Below are 9,278 nucleotides of genomic sequence, written 5' to 3'. Positions count from 1 at the left end.
TTCATCCATTTGACTTCTGTGAGCCCCTACTATGTTCTGGGTTCTCATTTAAATGTTGGCAATACAGAGATCAACAAGGCATTATCGCTGATCTCAAGGAGCTTTTCCTTTGCTGAGAAGTTCGGACAAGGAAATGAAAGGTTGCAATACAGGCGCAAGTATTTATTTTTTTAATTTAAAAATATATATACTTTAATTTGACACATAGTAATCATACATATTTATGGGACACAGAGTTATATTTCAATGCATGTATACAATGTGTGATGATCAAATCCATCACTGCAAATATTTACCACTTCTTCATGATGACAGCATTTAAGCTCCTCCCTTCTAGCCATTTGAGAATGTACAATAAATTGTTATAATTATAGGTGTCTAGCTCTACTGTAGGCCACTAGCACTTTGTAAGTGCACACTTTAGTGGCTTTAAGTACATTGGTTGCTCTGCAACCATCTCCACCATCTGTCTCCAGAGCCTTTTCATCCTCCCACACTGAAACTCTGTACCCATTAAAGAACTCTCTCCCTTTCCCATATCCCAGCCCCCTGCAACCACCATTCTACTTTCTGTCTCCACGAATTTGACTAGTCCAGGTCCCTCATACAAGTGGAAACATACAGTGTTTGTCCTTTTGTGACTAGCTCATTTCACTCAGCATAATGTCCTCAAGGTCCATCCCTGTTGTAGCATTTTTCAGAATTTTCTTCCTTTTTTAAGTCTGAATATTATGTCATTGTATGTTTATCCCTAATGGGTCCTACGTTTTTTTACCTTTTAAGGCTTCACCCCAAACAGCAGCTTTGAAACTGTTTGATATGTGAACAGTGCAATTTACCCCGGGGAGGAGGAGATGGAATCCCGTCAGACAGCAGAGAGGGACAACAACCCACTTGCTTTAGTGCATCTGCTTTCTAGTGGGCCACCAGAAACCATGTGAGAAGTGCGAAACCATCTCAAAGCCTGACATCCCAGCAGGTGCTGGCAAGACTGGCATATCACAAGCATTTAGCAGGTGTCATGGCAGCAAGAGGAATCCAGAGAAGGAATGTAACTGCGACAGGATAGGGTTAAGAATGTGAGAGGTGACAACAGTGGAGAGCTTGGGAGGGACATGAACCATATGGACAAGACCTCCATTCTCATAATGCTTACACTTAAGTAGAGTCAGAGGGAGGATGATAATCAACAAGAAAATCCACAATCAAGATAATTTCATAGAGTAGGAATAAAATGAAGGACACAGCAAGGTGATTTGATTAGTTACTAGGGGTCAATGGGGAGCCTTATCTAGCAGGGTCAAGAACGTCATCTGGAAGGAAGGGACATTTGCGCTGAGGGTTGAATGAAAGGAGCCAACTGTGCAAAGGACAGGGGGAGGGTATTCCAGCAAGAGACAGCAGCAAGTGCAAACGCCCAAGACAGGACTGAACTTGCATGTTTCAGAAACAGAAAGCTCAGCAAAGAGCTGAGGCTAGAGAGGAAGGCTGGGCCATTCGTGTCAGTCCCTCAAGGGGTGGAAAATGGCAGAGAAGGGGAGAAGAGGGGCAGGCCAGGGGCCTTTGTTTGTATTCTTATTTGTACTCATGCCTTGGGCTCTGCAAATGGAAGGGGGTACTGGTCTGCACTACTTTTAACATTCACTCCTTCTGACTTGCCTTACTCTCTAGGCAACAAAAACAGAAGCCTTCAGAGGGCAAGAGCCATGCCTTTTTTACATCTCCCAGCCTGTCAAGAGGTTCTGAACTGCAGTGGCAAACTGGCTGTGTCCACCCAGTGAGGACACTGGCTATGTGGGCACCAGCTGCTTCTTCCCACAGCCCCTCCTTAGAACATCTGCCCCTCCCCCACCCAGCCCCTGGTCCAGGGGAGGTCAGGAGGCCACAGTCCTGGTCACCATCTCCTCGACTCCGGAGGCAGCCTGTGGACAGCCAGCCAGATAATAAGGTTTATTCTCAGTGCAAGGGCAGCCACTGAAAGGTAGCTAACAGGAAGGGATATGCTTTGATTTACACTTTTAAGTTGTCTCTGGAAGCTGTGAGGAGGCTGGATGCAGCGGCAGGGTGAGTGGAGGCAATGAGACCAGTTACAGGGGGGTTCTGCAGTGTCCACACCAGACACGGCAGTGACACACGCCAGGGGACACCAGTGGGAGTAGGAGAAGCAGAAGGATCTGTGGATATTTGGAAAATAGAACTGAAGGGATGTGCTGATGACTTTGGCTTGGGATCTGAAAGAAAAGAAAAAATCAAAGATGCCCCTAGATTGTTGGCTTTAGCAATTGAGTAGGTGATACTTTTTCGTATAAGAATAGTAATGCATGCTCGTAAAGATTTTATTATATGCCAGTCGTGACTCTAACCGCTTTACATATATTACCTCATTTAATCCTCACAACAGCCCTACAAGATGGGTACTATGACCATCATCCCTATTGTACAGATAAGGGAGGAGTGGGACAGAGAGATTCATTAAGCTCATTTGGCTGCTAAGTTACAGCCTGTAACTTACAAGGAAATATCAAGTGAACAGTTGGCTGTGTAAGCATGGCATTCAGGGGATAAGTCAAGCCTGGAGACATTAGCACACTGCTGCTATCTAAAGCCATGGAGTTTAATAAAATATATCTAGAGCAATAAAGTACATAGAGATTAGAAGAGGCCCAAGATCTAGCCCTGGGTTCTCCAATTTATAGTGTTCAAAGAGAAAAGAAACTCCTCGCAAGACCAAGAAGCAGCAAACAAGTGAGGCAAAAAGAATTCCAGGAGTATGGATTCCCAGAAACTGCGTGATTAACATGGTGGCTTGATTCTTGGCCAGATTCTTTTCTCATGGTGACAAGATGGCTGCAGCAGTTCCAACCCATATCCTTCTAAGCTTAAGGTTCATAGAAAAGAGAAAGACTCTTTTCCAGGGCTCATTTACAAATCCTAGAATTCACTCTGATTGGGCTTTCTTGGGTCTTGAGCCCATTCCTGAATTCTGTACCAATTATTGTGACTAGAGAGCCCTAGGGTAATGTCCCATCAATAATATGTGGATGAAAAGCTGGGACTTCACCATCCACTGTACATTTGCCTTGCAGGAAAATATTAGCAGGATTTTGAAAATTACCATGACTAAATTGTACCAGAGGGACCTGATTTCTCTGAAGAGAATGCTCTCTCACCAGTTCCAAAAAGAGTCTCAAAAGATCATCTTATGCAAAACTCAGTGACACTTGTGGCTGTCCATTTCTAACACCCAAATACGCCTTCTCAGTGTAAGCCATTATAAATCTAATCTAAAAGGAGTCAATCATAAATGAAAGGGGTAAATGGAAAGTAGAAAAATCACCAGAGCCTAATTTTGAATGAACCGCTTTGAAACCAATTCTCTTTAAAGAAAATGTGACCACATAGTTAGGAAGCCATTTACCCACTCCTTGCAAGAGTTTCTATACTGTCATAGAGGGTAAGGTTAAGAACCAGCCATGGTTAGAACTTTTAGCATCCTTGGCAACAGGGGTCTCTTGGTTTCTTCCCCTTATCTCTGAACACATCAACTATTCATTTATTTATTCAGCAGAAGTTTACTGAGCACCTACTTGGATAAGACACTGTTTAGACACTACAGGTACAACAGTTAAAAAACCATGTGAAAACCCTGCCCACTTGTTATGAAACTTAAATTCTAATATTGGTAGAAAGACGATATTAAGTAAAATAATATGTAAGTAATTTGTATAGCATGTTGGAAAGCCCACATACAGAGGAGGGAAAATAGATGGCCACCCCTCAGACACTTTTTTCTACCTTATGAATAATTTATTTATTTTTGCCAACTACCTTTATTTATGAAGATTTTTATGCTAATTAGTTATAAACATAAAGCTAGTGACACATAAAGGCCCTTAATGGAGGGGAGGAGTGGGGTGCCAGAAAACATCAGGGCACAATCCCTGGTTCTTGAAGGCTGCTGAAAGTTAATGGATCAGAGTCCATTCATGGAAAAGTGCAGCAAGCATTATTAATTCCAAATTAGCTGGGATTATCTGCTGTCCTGTTCGGAGCGGAGCGGGGAAGAGGAGAGCAGAGGGAGTTGGGAGACACTTTGGACAGGACCTGAATAGGCAAGTGAGTGAGGGACCCCTTAACCCTGGAGGATTCTCAGTCTCCATCTCTACCTCCCACAGCAAATGCAAATACCTGCATTTGTGGCTGGGTTTCTCCCTCTCCATTGAACATGCAGAGCAGCAGAGAAGTGGTATGGAGCACCCCCCAGTTGAGGCTGGGAGATGCAGAGAGAAGTCATCCTCATAGCAATCTCCTGCTGAGAGATGTGACCTTGTAGGAGTGTAAAGCAAGCACAATGTGCTCATCCAGGGTATGTTTCTCCCTATTAAATTATTTAAAATGTTAAAAGCAACTAAAATGTACCATGTGTAATTAAGTTCAGGTAAAGATTTCAAACGTATTTAATATATTGCCCATAGAACTTTATCAGTAGCCCATAACATAACTCAGAAAAAGAAAATGGAAATGGAGTGTACATATGAGAAGATGATCTATGTAACAAGCTGTCAGGGGAATGCAGACTAAAACAATGCAGTATTGTTTTCAGCCACCAGACTGGCAAAAATTTTAAGATATCGATAATATCCAATGCTAGCAAGAATGTAGGAAAATTATCAATAAAACGGTTATGAAAAGTAATTTGGTAGTATTTAGCATATCTTCTGATCCCACAATCTTGCTTCTAGAAAGCATTCCTATAAAAAAAATAAAAGCATGGATCAGAATAGATGAGGGTACTTCAAAAAGTTCATGGAAAAATAGAATTAAAGGATAATATGAGTCTTTCCATGAACTTTTTGAAGTACCCTCATACATATAAGTATGCTCATTACAGACAATTTTATATGAACAACAACAAAAAAAAAAAAACTGAAACAACAAACTGGAATGGTTGAATAGCTTGTGTTGTATTCATTCCATGGAATATTTTGTACCAATTGAAGTGAATTTTTTATACACACATCCATACGTGGAAAGATGTCCCCAACATGTTAACTGGAAAGAGCTAGTCGAAGGTAGAATAAAGAGTATAATACCATTTTTGTTTCTAAAAAAGGAAAAGAGACTCTACGTGTACATGTATTTTTATTGCTGTGGTTGGTAAAATTTGAAAAATTATGGAAAGAGCGTTCAGTAAACTGCCTTTGTTGGCTCACTTGAGAAAGTGGAGGTGGAGAGGCAATAAGGAGATTTTATTATTTTTAGTTTATATGCCTTGATATTATTTTAATTTTACAAGTACGTATTATTTTTTGTAATTTTTTTAAAACCCTAATAAAGTATAAAAGAGGAAAGCAAGGAAATGACTGTGCTGTGCGAAAGCATGGCTCCAAGAACCCTAAGGACCGTTCATTTGGAAGAGAATAGGCTCTAGCTGTTGAAAGCACCAAAACTATGCCATTTGAGTACACAGGGAAGAACTAGAGCTATCTGGCCTGGAGAAGAGAATATAAGGTGGGAGAACATGATGAACCTGGGATGGAAACAAGGGAAATGATGGCTGCCTGCAAATATTTAATGTGTGGCTCTGCCACCCAGCGTCTATATGCACCACTCCCCTACCCCCCAGCATGAAACCTTCACTTTTTAGCTGGATGCACGGCTACCCAGAATAAAGACCACAGTCTCCACCTCCCTTGCAGTCACACGACTAAGTTCTGGCCCTGGCCTGTTACAATACACATGGTGTAGGTAACTTCTAGCTTGCACCTTTAAAAGGAATGGGCAAGGCCTCCTCTTCCTCAACTTACCTCCAGACTAATCCACCTGTCCTGTAGAAGATGGGTCATAATTGCTCTACACCCCAAGTTGTGGAACTGGGAAAAATATATGATGTTTCAAGAGAATAGATTTTAGATTAATATAAACAATTTTCTAGTAGGCGGAATTATTTAGAAACAGAGAGGGCTCTTTCGGGAGGTAATTAATCTTCCTTAATTAGAAGTGGTCAAGAATATAATACATGGAGGCAGTGTTAGAAAGAAGATTCCAGTATAAGATGCAAAATTGGACAATGTGGCCTTATTGATCCTTTCAAATTATGAGATACTAGGCTTCTACGAAGTCCAAATTTCAAAGCATTTCTGTGTTTGGCCAAAAGGAGGTGCTAGAATCTCATTTCAATGTATTTTTATGTTTACTACAAATCAGTAGAAAATGTAGAACTCTAGAGACATCTTCGATTACTTCCTCAGCACTGAACCTCCTCAACCAGTTGGTCACCAAGTTCAGTCAATTTACCTTCTAAATATCTCCCAAATCCATTTCCCCCTTCAGGCCTCGCTGTCATCATTTTCTTCTGTTGTTTCATTCAAGAAATATTTCCTGGATGTCTGCTACGTAACAAGCACTACGCTAGACACTGAGGACACAATGCTGAATAACATCAAGACTGTGCCTTCATGAGGGGGATAAGGATGCAAACCGAAAATCTGATGCAATGTTATAAATGCTATTCTGGAAATCTGCCATGCAAGCAGCATCTAACCCAGCCCAGGAGTGGATGGCGGAAGCCATCAAGGAAGGCTTGCTGGAAGAGGTGGCACCTGAGCTGGGTCTAACCGGATAAGTCACCTCAAACCTCACCTCCTTGGCGAAATGTGTGTGGACGTCCCCCGACGGCACTTTGTGCACATGGCCATGACTGCTTGCACTACACGGCCTCATCACCTGCCTTTGTATCTTCTTCTTTCCTAGGTTCTAAACTGCCAGAGAGAAACTATGAGTTTTATTCATCATTATTACCTCAGCCATGACTGCATGCCTTGCAGATTGCAAGCATTCACTAAATGTGTAAAGAATTGATTGGTGTTCCTTTTAGTAAATAACTCACAGCTGTAGTGAAGGACGCCCATTCTTAGGAATTCTTAGGATGTACAGGAACTCACATCACAGTTCTGCATCGGCTTTTGAGATTTTCTGCTCCTCCTCCTCAGCCTGACGGAGCTTTCATTTTTTGCTCCTACCACTGGCTGTACATGTGAACAATCCAGAAGCCTCACTAACAGAAAGGCAGGACTCCTATAGCTTCCTCCCTTGGAAGCTGCATTTCCATGGCCACCTGACCAAGGCCAAGGAGAAGCACAAGGGTGCACGGCCATCCCAGCATCCTCTGTCGAGAGCCACAGTTGCCAGAACCGTGGAATGACTGACTGGGCGAGCCAGCTTTTGTCCCTCCATCTCCGGAAAAAATGACAGGAGCTCTGAAACCAGTTTGAAACCTGAACATCGTGGCTTGACTTTTTCTAAACTGGTATCTGTGGGTAGGTTAAAATGATCTGGTTCTAATTTTGTGTATTTCTAAGTTGGACCAGAATGAGGAAATGGAAATTCATTATAATGCAATGTTTCCCAATGTGTGAGACACACTCTACCAGGGGTTTGCAAGAAGATTCTCTGTGGTAGGCATATCAATGTGTTTTAGTTAAGAAAACATGTATCTTTTAAGTAATCTATTTTTATTTTTATTTGTTTAACTATTATATTTTTATTATATATGTATGTATTCACAATATATGGCATAATTTTGAGTATTTTAACATTATAAAGTTACTATATATATATATTTCCTGCACAACTTGCTTTTTTGTTCAATATCATGTTTTTTTTTTATTTTAATTTTATTTTGTCGATATACATTGTGGCTGATTATTGTTGCCCATCACCAAAACCTCCCCCCCTCCTCCCTCCCCCTATTTTTAGAATCATATATTTATTTACCTTTTATTTGAAGGAAGTACAAAATTGTGTTCATTTAAATTCATTGTTATACATATGATGGTACAGGTGCTCTTACAGGATTAAAGTTGGAACGCACTATTATTGTCCGTTCCTCGAGTTCCATGCCAACCAGTGAAATCATAGCAGTGGAGAATGCCAGAGCTGGAAAGAACCTTGGAGACCATCTAATCCAGTTCACTCTTTTATTCACTTATTCTTAGAGAAGTGTTTATTGTGCACTTATTATGTAGAAGGTTCTAGGCAGAACTGCAGTGAATCAGAGAGTAACAGTCCAGCAGCAGTCCAGAGACAGATATTAAATACACGCCCAGTAAAGAAATTATAGTTATCATAGGTTCTATGAGGACCTATAGCATGTATGAAACCATTAACAACAGGATGATGTTTGAAAGAAATCGTAAAGGATCAGGAGAAATTAACCAGGCTTGGGGAAGTGTCTGAGGCAGATGATGGGAAGAGAAGAGAGTTTGTGAGACCCTGAGACAGCCAGTGTAGCTGGAGTAAAGAAGACCTCAGTCCCCCGTTGTGCAGATGTCAGTGCAAAGCACCCGTGGTAGCTCATTTCAATCATGACCAATTCAGAAACAGAGGCCCAGGAGGCAAAGTGGCTTCACACTAGTTACATGTCCTAAGAGTAGCAGGGCCAAAGCCTCGACCCATTCTCTTATGGGTTCCTACACTCACCGCATGCTTATGTAGTGTCCTGAGTTCAGGCCCTGTGCTGAGTGTTAGGGACCCTACAGAGATAAAACAGATGAAACAGAGACAAAAAGCCCTGCCCCACAGCACCAATATTCAGATATAGTAGAGGCAGTCATTAAGTAAACATGCCAGCAGGAGAAGAGTGGTTTAGAGGAAATTGAAGCAGGAGAAGGGGGTGACTGGGGAGGGGTCGCTGTCTTGTGTGGTGACCCACCAATGACACAGGCAGAGACCAGAAGGAAGTTGGGGCAAGCTGGTCTCTTGACATAACTGAGGGTTCTTCCCAGTACTCCGCACTACTCACTGGTACTTGGGCTCCTTCTGTTCTACCACCGACTAAGGGTTTGTTCACTCAGTTCTAATATATGCTGACAGACTAAACATTTTAATAGGAAATTTAGTCTCAGTATAATCCAGGAGGGATCTACCAGAAGGGACTGTCTTCAACAAAAGCTAAATGGATTCAGGGTTTAAACAGCATCTCATGGGCATTCAGGGGTGTGAAGCATAATCATCTCTGGCTCTGATTAAGTCCAGAATGAAACCTGTAAATCAGAGGGTTTCTCCCTGAGCTCACAGAGACCCCACCAAGACACAGTCTTGCATCACTGTGCATAAGGATACCAGTCTTTCTCTTCTTGGCTGCCTTTTCAATATACCAGTCTTCACTCAAACACACAAAAACTGTGCTTTTTCCCCTGGCATTTGGAAAAGTTTGTGAATAGGCACCAGCAAATGAATACTGGTTTTTTACTCAGTGATGACTTTTAAATTCCTAT

This window comes from Cynocephalus volans, chromosome 12, assembly GCF_027409185.1.
Source record: "Cynocephalus volans isolate mCynVol1 chromosome 12, mCynVol1.pri, whole genome shotgun sequence".
NCBI classification, from domain to species: Eukaryota; Metazoa; Chordata; class Mammalia; order Dermoptera; family Cynocephalidae; genus Cynocephalus; species Cynocephalus volans.
The sequence above is the reverse complement of the archived record's forward strand: the minus strand, read 5'-3'. Positions refer to the sequence as shown.